Here is a 12452-nt window from a genome sequence, read left to right as displayed (position 1 = left end):
AAATATCACTTTGCCAATTCCACAAGAACGGTCATAGCGAAAGGCTTCTTGAAGGGAAAGCTCTAACTCTGTGAGATGATTTCACAGAACACAAAGAAGTATCTCAGAAAGCCTCTTTCTCTTTGTTATGAGAGGATATTCCCTTTGGCCCTATAGTTTTCAAAGGGATCCGAAATATCTGTTCTCAGATTCCACAGAAATAAGGTCAGCAAAGAGATCCTCGAAATACAGATGTAACTCTGTGAGATGAATTAACAGAACACTAAGCAGTTTCTCACAAAGCTTCTTTCCAGATTTCATCTGAGGATATTTCCTTTTTCACCATAGCCCTCTATGGGCTTCCAAATATCACTTTGCCAATTCCACAAGAACTGTCATAGCGAAAGTCTTCTTGAGGAGAAAGCTGTAACTCTGTGAGATGATTTCACAGAACACAAAGGAGTTTCACAGAAAGCTTCTTTCTCTTTGTTATCGGAGGATATTTCCTTTGGCCATATAGTGTTCAAAGGGATCCGAAATATCTGTTCTCAGATTCCACAGACATAAGGCTAGCAAAGAGATCCACGAAATACAGATGTAACTCTGTGAGATGAATTAACAGAACACTGAGCAGTTTCTCAGAAAGCTTCTTTCCAGATTTCATCTGAGGATATTTCCTTTTTCACCATAGCCCTCTATGGGCTTCCAAATATCACTTTGCCAATTCCACAAGAACTGTCTTAGCGAAAGGCTTCTTGAGGGGAAAGCTGTAACTCTGTGAGATGATTTCACAGAACACAAAGGAGTTTCTCAGAAAGCTTCTTTCTCTTTGTTATCGGAGGATATTTCCTTTGGCCCTATAGTGTTCAAAGCGATCCGAAATATCTGTTCTCAGATTCCACAGAAATAAGGCTAGGAAAGAGATCCACGAAATACAGATGTAACTCTGTGAGATGAATTAACAGAACACTAAGCAGTTTCTCAGAAAGCTTCTTTCGAAATTTCAACTGAGAATATTTCCTTTTTCACCATAGCCCTCTATGGGCTTCCAAATATCACTTTGCCAATTCCACAAGAACTGTCTTAGCGAAAGGCTTCTGGAGGGGAAAGTTGTAACTCTGTGAGATGATTTCACAGAACACAAAGAAGTTTCTCAGAAAGCTTGTTTCTCTTTGTTATCGGAAGATATTCCCTTTGGCCCTATAGTGTTCAAAGGGATCCGAAATATCTGTTCTCAGATTCCACAGAAATAAGGTTAGCAAAGAGATCCTCGAAATACAGATGTAACTCTGTGAGATGAATTAAAAGAACACTGAGCAGTTTCTCAGAAAGCTTCTTTCCAGATTTCATCTGAGGATATTTCCTTTTTCACCATAGCCCTCTATGGGCTTCCAAATATCACTTTGCCAATTCCACAAGAACTGTCTTAGCGAAAGGCTTCTTGAGGGGAACGTTGTAACTCTGTGAGATGATTTCACAGAACACAAAGAAGTTTCTCAGAAAGCTTCTTTCTCTTTGTTATCGGAGGATATTTCCTTTGGCCCTATAGTGTTCAAAGGGATCCGAAATATCTGTTCTCAGATTCCACAGAAATAAGGCTAGCAAAGAGATCCACGAAATACAGATGTAACTCTGTGAGATGAATTAAAAGAACACTGAGCAGTTTCTCAGAAAGCTTCTTTCCAGATTTCATCTGAGGATATTTCCTTTTTCACCATAGCCCTCTATGGGCTTCCAAATATCACTTTGCCAATTCCACAAGAACTGTCTTAGCGAAAGGCTTCTTGAGGAGAAAGCTGTAACTCTGTGAGATGATTTCACAGAACACAAAGGAGTTTCACAGAAAGCTTGTTTCTCTTTGTTATCGGAGGATATTTCCTTTGGCCCTATAGTGTTCAAAGGGATCCGAAATATCTGTTCTCAGATTCCACAGAAATAAGGCTAGCAAAGAGATCCACGAAATACAGATGTAACTCTGTGAGATGAATTAACAGAACACGAAGCAGTTTCTCAGAAAGCTTCTTTCGAAATTTCAACTGAGGATATTTCCTTTTTCACCATAGCCCTCTATGGGCTTCCAAATATCACTTTGCCAATTCCACAAGAACTGTCTTAGCGAAAGGCTTCCTGAGGGGAAAGCTGTAACTCTGTGAGATGATTTCACAGAACACAAAGGAGTTTCACAGAAAGCTTCCTTTCTCTTTGTTTTCGGAGGATATTTCCTTTGGTCCTATAGTGTTCAAAGCGATCCGAAATATCTGTTCTCAGATTCCACAGAAATAAGGCTAGCAAAGAGATCCATGAAATACAGATGTAACTCTGTGAGATGAATTAACAGAACACTGAGCAGTTTCTCAGAAAGCTTCTTTCCAGATTTCATCTGAGGATATTTCCTTTTTCACCATAGCCCTCTATGGGTTTCCAAATATCACTGTGCCAATTCCACAAGAACTGTCTTAGCGAAAGGCTTCTTGAGGAGAAAGCTGTAACTCTGTGAGATGATTTCACAGAACACAAAGGAGTTTCACAGAAAGCTTCTTTCTCTTTGTTATCGGAGGATATTTCCTTTGGCCCTATAGTGTTCAAAGGGATCCGAAATATCTGTTCTCAGATTCCACAGAAATAAGGCTAGCAAAGAGATCCACGAAATACAGATGTAACTCTGTGAGATGAATTAACAGAACACTAAGCAGTTTCTCAGAAAGCTTCTTTCGAAATTTCAACTGAGGATATTTCCTTTTTCACCATAGCCCTCTATGGGCTTCCAAATATCACTTTGCCAATTCCACAAGAACTGTCTTAGCGAAAGGCTTCTTGAGGGGAAAGCTGTAACTCTGTGAGATGATTTCACAGAACACAAAGGAGTTTCACAGAAAGCTTCTTTCTCTTTTTTATCGGAGGATATTTCCGTTGGCACTATAGTGTTCAAAGGGATCCGAAATATCTGTTCTCAGATTCCACAGAAATAAGGCTAGCAAAGAGATCCACGAAATACAGATGTAACTCTGTGAGATGAATTAACAGAACACTAAGCAGTTTCTCAGAGAGCTTCTTTCGAAATTTCAACTGAGGATATTTCCTTTTTCACCATAGCCCTCTATGGGCTTCCAAATATCACTTTGCCAATTCCACAAGAACTGTCTTAGCGAAAGGCTTCTTGAGGGGAAAGCTGTAACTCTGTGAGATGATTTCACAGAACACAAAGAAGTTTCTCAGAAAGCTTCTTTCTCTTTGTTATCGGAGGATATTTCTTTTGGCCCTATAGTCTTCAAAGCGATCTGAAATATCTGTTCTCATATTCCACAGAAATAAGGCTAGCAAAGAGATCCACGAAATACAGATGTAACTCTGTGAGATGAATTAACAGAACACTGAGCAGTTTCTCAGAAAGCTTCTTTCCAGATTTCATCTGAGGATATTTCCTTTTTCACCATAGACCTCTATGGGCTTCCAAATATCACTTTGCCAATTCCACAAGAACTGTTTTAGCGAAAGGCTTCTTGAGGGGAAAGCAGTAACTCTTTGAGATGATTTAACAGAACACAAAGAAGTTTCTCAGAAAGCTTATTTCTCTTTGTTATCCGAGGATATTTCTTTTGGCCCTATAGTCTTCAAAGCGATCCGAAATATCTGTTCTCAGATTCCACAGAAATAAGTCTAGCAAAGAGATCCTCGAAAAACAGATTTAACACACTGAGAAGAATTAACAGAACACTAAGCAGTTTCTCAGAAAGCTTGTTTCCAGTTTTCATCTGAGGATATTTCCTTTTTCACCATAGCCCTCTATGGGCTTCCAAATATCACTTTGCCAATTCCACAAGAACGGTCATAGCGAAAGGCTTCTTGAAGGGAAAGCTCTAACTCTGTGAGATGATTTCACAGAACACAAAGAAGTATCTCAGAAAGCCTCTTTCTCTTTGTTATGAGAGGATATTCCCTTTGGCCCTATAGTTTTCAAAGGGATCCGAAATATCTGTTCTCAGATTCCAGAGAAATAAGGTCAGCAAAGAGATCCTCGAAATACAGATGTAACTCTGTGAGATGAATTAACAGAACACTAAGCAGTTTCTCACAAAGCTTCTTTCCAGATTTCATCTGAGGATATTTCCTTTTTCACCATAGCCCTCTATGGGCTTCCAAATATCACTTTGCCAATTCCACAAGAACTGTCATAGCGAAAGTCTTCTTGAGGAGAAAGGTGTAACTCTGTGAGATGATTTCACAGAACACAAAGGAGTTTCACAGAAAGCTTCTTTCTCTTTGTTATCGGAGGATATTTCCTTTGGCCATATAGTGTTCAAAGGGATCCGAAATATCTGTTCTCAGATTCCACAGACATAAGGCTAGCAAAGAGATCCACGAAATACAGATGTAACTCTGTGAGATGAATTAACAGAACACGAAGCAGTTTCTCAGAAAGCTTCTTTCCAGATTTCATCTGAGGATATTTCCTTTTTCACCATAGCCCTCTATGGGCTTCCAAATATCACTTTGCCAATTCCACAAGAACTGTCTTAGCGAAAGGCTTCTTGAGGGGAAAGCTGTAACTCTGTGAGATGATTTCACAGAACACAAAGGAGTTTCTCAGAAAGCTTCTTTCTCTTTGTTATCGGAGGATATTTCCTTTGGCCCTATAGTGTTCAAAGCGATCCGAAATATCTGTTCTCAGATTCCAGAGAAATAAGGCTAGGAAAGAGATCCACGAAATACAGATGTAACTCTGTGAGATGAATTAACAGAACACTAAGCAGTTTCTCAGAAAGCTTCTTTCGAAATTTCAACTGAGAATATTTCCTTTTTCACCATAGCCCTCTATGGGCTTCCAAATATCACTTTGCCAATTCCACAAGAACTGTCTTAGCGAAAGTCTTCTTGAGGGGAAAGTTGTAACTCTGTGAGATGATTTCACAGAACACAAAGAAGTTTCTCAGAAAGCTTGTTTCTCTTTGTTATCGGAAGATATTCCCTTTGGCCCTATAGTGTTCAAAGGGATCCGAAATATCTGTTCTCAGATTCCACAGAAATAAGGTTAGCAAAGAGATCCTCGAAATACAGATGTAACTCTGTGAGATGAATTAAAAGAACACTGAGCAGTTTCTCAGAAAGCTTCTTTCCAGATTTCATCTGAGGATATTTCCTTTTTCACCATAGCCCTCTATGGGCTTCCAAATATCACTTTGCCAATTCCACAAGAACTGTCTTAGCGAAAGGCTTCTTGAGGAGAAAGCTGTAACTCTGTGAGATGATTTCACAGAACGCAAAGGAGTTTCACAGAAAGCTTCTTTCTCTTTGTTATCGGAGGATATTTCCTTTGGCCCTATAGTGTTCAAAGCGATCCGAAATATCTGTTCTCAGATTCCACAGAAATAAGGCTAGCAAAGAGATCCACGAAATACAGATGTAACTCTGTGAGATGAATTAAAAGAACACTGAGCAGTTTCTCAGAAAGCTTCTTTCCAGATTTCATCTGAGGATATTTCCTTTTTCACCATAGCCCTCTATGGGCTTCCAAATATCACTTTGCCAATTCCACAAGAACTGTCTTAGCGAAAGGCTTCTTGAGGAGAAAGCTGTAACTCTGTGAGATGATTTCACAGAACACAAAGGAGTTTCACAGAAAGCTTGTTTCTCTTTGTTATCGGAGGATATTTCCTTTGGCCCTATAGTGTTCAAAGGGATCCGAAATATCTGTTCTCAGATTCCACAGAAATAAGGCTAGCAAAGAGATCCACGAAATACAGATGTAACTCTGTGAGATGAATTAACAGAACACGAAGCAGTTTCTCAGAAAGCTTCTTTCGAAATTTCAACTGAGGATATTTCCTTTTTCACCATAGCCCTCTATGGGCTTCCAAATATCACTTTGCCAATTCCACAAGAACTGTCTTAGCGAAAGGCTTCCTGAGGGGAAAGCTGTAACTCTGTGAGATGATTTCACAGAACACAAAGGAGTTTCACAGAAAGCTTCCTTTCTCTTTGTTTTCGGAGGATATTTCCTTTGGTCCTATAGTGTTCAAAGCGATCCGAAATATCTGTTCTCAGATTCCACAGAAATAAGGCTAGCAAAGAGATCCATGAAATACAGATGTAACTCTGTGAGATGAATTAACAGAACACTGAGCAGTTTCTCAGAAAGCTTCTTTCCAGATTTCATCTGAGGATATTTCCTTTTTCACCATAGCCCTCTATGGGCTTCCAAATATCACTGTGCCAATTCCACAAGAACTGTCTTAGCGAAAGGCTTCTTGAGGAGAAAGCTGTAACTCTGTGAGATGATTTCACAGAACACAAAGGAGTTTCACAGAAAGCTTCTTTCTCTTTGTTATCGGAGGATATTTCCTTTGGCCCTATAGTGTTCAAAGGGATCCGAAATATCTGTTCTCAGATTCCACAGAAATAAGGCTAGCAAAGAGATCCACGAAATACAGATGTAACTCTGTGAGATGAATTAACAGAACACTAAGCAGTTTCTCAGAAAGCTTCTTTCGAAATTTCAACTGAGGATATTTCCTTTTTCACCATAGCCCTCTATGGGCTTCCAAATATCACTTTGCCCATTCCACAAGAACTGTCTTAGCGAAAGGCTTCTTGAGGGGAAAGCTGTAACTCTGTGAGATGATTTCACAGAACACAAAGGAGTTTCACAGAAAGCTTCTTTCTCTTTTTTATCGGAGGATATTTCCTTTGGCACTATAGTGTTCAAAGGGATCCGAAATATCTGTTCTCAGATTCCACAGAAATAAGGCTAGCAAAGAGATCCACGAAATACAGATGTAACTCTGTGAGATGAATTAACAGAACACTAAGCAGTTTCTCAGAGAGCTTCTTTCGAAATTTCAACTGAGGATATTTCCTTTTTCAGCATAGCCCTCTATGGGCTTCCAAATATCACTTTGCCAATTCCACAAGAACTGTCTTAGCGAAAGGCTTCTTGAGGGGAAAGCTGTAACTCTGTGAGATGATTTCACAGAACACAAAGAAGTTTCTCAGAAAGCTTCTTTCTCTTTGTTATCGGAGGATATTTCTTTTGGCCCTATAGTCTTCAAAGCGATCTGAAATATCTGTTCTCATATTCCACAGAAATAAGGCTAGCAAAGAGATCCACGAAATACAGATGTAACTCTGTGAGATGAATTAACAGAACACTGAGCAGTTTCTCAGAAAGCTTCTTTCCAGATTTCATCTGAGGATATTTCCTTTTTCACCATAGACCTCTATGGGCTTCCAAATATCACTTTGCCAATTCCACAAGAACTGTCTTAGCGAAAGGCTTCTTGAGGGGAAAGCAGTAACTCTTTGAGATGATTTAACAGAACACAAAGAAGTTTCTCAGAAAGCTTATTTCTCTTTGTTATCCGAGGATATTTCTTTTGGCCCTATAGTCTTCAAAGCGATCCGAAATATCTGTTCTCAGATTCCACAGAAATAAGTCTAGCAAAGAGATCCTCGAAAAACAGATTTAACACACTGAGAAGAATTAACAGAACACTAAGCAGTTTCTCAGAAAGCTTGTTTCCAGTTTTCATCTGAGGATATTTCCTTTTTCACCATAGCCCTCTATGGGCTTCCAAATATCACTTTGCCAATTCCACAAGAACGGTCATAGCGAAAGGCTTCTTGAAGGGAAAGCTCTAACTCTGTGAGATGATTTCACAGAACACAAAGAAGTATCTCAGAAAGCCTCTTTCTCTTTGTTATGAGAGGATATTCCCTTTGGCCCTATAGTTTTCAAAGGGATCCGAAATATCTGTTCTCAGATTCCACAGAAATAAGGTCAGCAAAGAGATCCTCGAAATACAGATGTAACTCTGTGAGATGAATTAACAGAACACTAAGCAGTTTCTCACAAAGCTTCTTTCCAGATTTCATCTGAGGATATTTCCTTTTTCACCATAGCCCTCTATGGGCTTCCAAATATCACTTTGCCAATTCCACAAGAACTGTCATAGCGAAAGTCTTCTTGAGGAGAAAGCTGTAACTCTGTGAGATGATTTCACAGAACACAAAGGAGTTTCACAGAAAGCTTCTTTCTCTTTGTTATCGGAGGATATTTCCTTTGGCCATATAGTGTTCAAAGGGATCCGAAATATCTGTTCTCAGATTCCACAGACATAAGGCTAGCAAAGAGATCCACGAAATACAGATGTAACTCTGTGAGATGAATTAACAGAACACTGAGCAGTTTCTCAGAAAGCTTCTTTCCAGATTTCATCTGAGGATATTTCCTTTTTCACCATAGCCCTCTATGGGCTTCCAAATATCACTTTGCCAATTCCACAAGAACTGTCTTAGCGAAAGGCTTCTTGAGGGGAAAGCTGTAACTCTGTGAGATGATTTCACAGAACACAAAGGAGTTTCTCAGAAAGCTTCTTTCTCTTTGTTATCGGAGGATATTTCCTTTGGCCCTATAGTGTTCAAAGCGATCCGAAATATCTGTTCTCAGATTCCACAGAAATAAGGCTAGGAAAGAGATCCACGAAATACAGATGTAACTCTGTGAGATGAATTAACAGAACACTAAGCAGTTTCTCAGAAAGCTTCTTTCGAAATTTCAACTGAGAATATTTCCTTTTTCACCATAGCCCTCTATGGGCTTCCAAATATCACTTTGCCAATTCCACAAGAACTGTCTTAGCGAAAGGCTTCTGGAGGGGAAAGTTGTAACTCTGTGAGATGATTTCACAGAACACAAAGAAGTTTCTCAGAAAGCTTGTTTCTCTTTGTTATCGGAAGATATTCCCTTTGGCCCTATAGTGTTCAAAGGGATCCGAAATATCTGTTCTCAGATTCCACAGAAATAAGGTTAGCAAAGAGATCCTCGAAATACAGATGTAACTCTGTGAGATGAATTAAAAGAACACTGAGCAGTTTCTCAGAAAGCTTCTTTCCAGATTTCATCTGAGGATATTTCCTTTTTCACCATAGCCCTCTATGGGCTTCCAAATATCACTTTGCCAATTCCACAAGAACTGTCTTAGCGAAAGGCTTCTTGAGGGGAACGTTGTAACTCTGTGAGATGATTTCACAGAACACAAAGAAGTTTCTCAGAAAGCTTCTTTCTCTTTGTTATCGGAGGATATTTCCTTTGGCCCTATAGTGTTCAAAGGGATCGGAAATATCTGTTCTCAGATTCCACAGAAATAAGGCTAGCAAAGAGATCCACGAAATACAGATGTAACTCTGTGAGATGAATTAAAAGAACACTGAGCAGTTTCTCAGAAAGCTTCTTTCCAGATTTCATCTGAGGATATTTCCTTTTTCACCATAGCCCTCTATGGGCTTCCAAATATCACTTTGCCAATTCCACAAGAACTGTCTTAGCGAAAGGCTTCTTGAGGAGAAAGCTGTAACTCTGTGAGATGATTTCACAGAACACAAAGGAGTTTCACAGAAAGCTTGTTTCTCTTTGTTATCGGAGGATATTTCCTTTGGCCCTATAGTGTTCAAAGGGATCCGAAATATCTGTTCTCAGATTCCACAGAAATAAGGCTAGCAAAGAGATCCACGAAATACAGATGTAACTCTGTGAGATGAATTAACAGAACACGAAGCAGTTTCTCAGAAAGCTTCTTTCGAAATTTCAACTGAGGATATTTCCTTTTTCACCATAGCCGTCTATGGGCTTCCAAATATCACTTTGCCAATTCCACAAGAACTGTCTTAGCGAAAGGCTTCCTGAGGGGAAAGCTGTAACTCTGTGAGATGATTTCACAGAACACAAAGGAGTTTCACAGAAAGCTTCCTTTCTCTTTGTTTTCGGAGGATATTTCCTTTGGTCCTATAGTGTTCAAAGCGATCCGAAATATCTGTTCTCAGATTCCACAGAAATAAGGCTAGCAAAGAGATCCATGAAATACAGATGTAACTCTGTGAGATGAATTAACAGAACACTGAGCAGTTTCTCAGAAAGCTTCTTTCCAGATTTCATCTGAGGATATTTCCTTTTTCACCATAGCCCTCTATGGGCTTCCAAATATCACTGTGCCAATTCCACAAGAACTGTCTTAGCGAAAGGCTTCTTGAGGAGAAAGCTGTAACTCTGTGAGATGATTTCACAGAACACAAAGGAGTTTCACAGAAAGCTTCTTTCTCTTTGTTATCGGAGGATATTTCCTTTGGCCCTATAGTGTTCAAAGGGATCCGAAATATCTGTTCTCAGATTCCACAGAAATAAGGCTAGCAAAGAGATCCACGAAATACAGATGTAACTCTGTGAGATGAATTAACAGAACACTAAGCAGTTTCTCAGAAAGCTTCTTTCGAAATTTCAACTGAGGATATTTCCTTTTTCACCATAGCCCTCTATGGGCTTCCAAATATCACTTTGCCAATTCCACAAGAACTGTCTTAGCGAAAGGCTTCTTGAGGGGAAAGCTGTAACTCTGTGAGATGATTTCACAGAACACAAAGGAGTTTCACAGAAAGCTTCTTTCTCTTTTTTATCGGAGGATATTTCCGTTGGCACTATAGTGTTCAAAGGGATCCGAAATATCTGTTCTCAGATTCCACAGAAATAAGGCTAGCAAAGAGATCCACGAAATACAGATGTAACTCTGTGAGATGAATTAACAGAACACTAAGCAGTTTCTCAGAGAGCTTCTTTCGAAATTTCAACTGAGGATATTTCCTTTTTCACCATAGCCCTCTATGGGCTTCCAAATATCACTTTGCCAATTCCACAAGAACTGTCTTAGCGAAAGGCTTCTTGAGGGGAAAGCTGTAACTCTGTGAGATGATTTCACAGAACACAAAGAAGTTTCTCAGAAAGCTTCTTTCTCTTTGTTATCGGAGGATATTTCTTTTGGCCCTATAGTCTTCAAAGCGATCTGAAATATCTGTTCTCATATTCCACAGAAATAAGGCTAGCAAAGAGATCCACGAAATACAGATGTAACTCTGTGAGATGAATTAACAGAACACTGAGCAGTTTCTCAGAAAGCTTCTTTCCAGATTTCATCTGAGGATATTTCCTTTTTCACCATAGACCTCTATGGGCTTCCAAATATCACTTTGCCAATTCCACAAGAACTGTTTTAGCGAAAGGCTTCTTGAGGGGAAAGCAGTAACTCTTTGAGATGATTTAACAGAACACAAAGAAGTTTCTCAGAAAGCTTATTTCTCTTTGTTATCCGAGGATATTTCTTTTGGCCCTATAGTCTTCAAAGCGATCCGAAATATCTGTTCTCAGATTCCACAGAAATAAGTCTAGCAAAGAGATCCTCGAAAAACAGATTTAACACACTGAGAAGAATTAACAGAACACTAAGCAGTTTCTCAGAAAGCTTGTTTCCAGTTTTCATCTGAGGATATTTCCTTTTTCACCATAGCCCTCTATGGGCTTCCAAATATCACTTTGCCAATTCCACAAGAACGGTCATAGCGAAAGGCTTCTTGAAGGGAAAGCTCTAACTCTGTGAGATGATTTCACAGAACACAAAGAAGTATCTCAGAAAGCCTCTTTCTCTTTGTTATGAGAGGATATTCCCTTTGGCCCTATAGTTTTCAAAGGGATCCGAAATATCTGTTCTCAGATTCCAGAGAAATAAGGTCAGCAAAGAGATCCTCGAAATACAGATGTAACTCTGTGAGATGAATTAACAGAACACTAAGCAGTTTCTCACAAAGCTTCTTTCCAGATTTCATCTGAGGATATTTCCTTTTTCACCATAGCCCTCTATGGGCTTCCAAATATCACTTTGCCAATTCCACAAGAACTGTCATAGCGAAAGTCTTCTTGAGGAGAAAGGTGTAACTCTGTGAGATGATTTCACAGAACACAAAGGAGTTTCACAGAAAGCTTCTTTCTCTTTGTTATCGGAGGATATTTCCTTTGGCCATATAGTGTTCAAAGGGATCCGAAATATCTGTTCTCAGATTCCACAGACATAAGGCTAGCAAAGAGATCCACGAAATACAGATGTAACTCTGTGAGATGAATTAACAGAACACGAAGCAGTTTCTCAGAAAGCTTCTTTCCAGATTTCATCTGAGGATATTTCCTTTTTCACCATAGCCCTCTATGGGCTTCCAAATATCACTTTGCCAATTCCACAAGAACTGTCTTAGCGAAAGGCTTCTTGAGGGGAAAGCTGTAACTCTGTGAGATGATTTCACAGAACACAAAGGAGTTTCTCAGAAAGCTTCTTTCTCTTTGTTATCGGAGGATATTTCCTTTGGCCCTATAGTGTTCAAAGCGATCCGAAATATCTGTTCTCAGATTCCACAGAAATAAGGCTAGGAAAGAGATCCACGAAATACAGATGTAACTCTGTGAGATGAATTAACAGAACACTAAGCAGTTTCTCAGAAAGCTTCTTTCGAAATTTCAACTGAGAATATTTCCTTTTTCACCATAGCCCTCTATGGGCTTCCAAATATCACTTTGCCAATTCCACAAGAACTGTCTTAGCGAAAGGCTTCTTGAGGGGAAAGTTGTAACTCTGTGAGATGATTTCACAGAACACAAAGAAGTT

This window comes from Macaca mulatta, chromosome 3 (genome assembly GCF_049350105.2).
Source record: "Macaca mulatta isolate MMU2019108-1 chromosome 3, T2T-MMU8v2.0, whole genome shotgun sequence".
Taxonomy (NCBI): Eukaryota; Metazoa; Chordata; class Mammalia; order Primates; family Cercopithecidae; genus Macaca; species Macaca mulatta.
The sequence above is the reverse complement of the archived record's forward strand: the minus strand, read 5'-3'. Positions refer to the sequence as shown.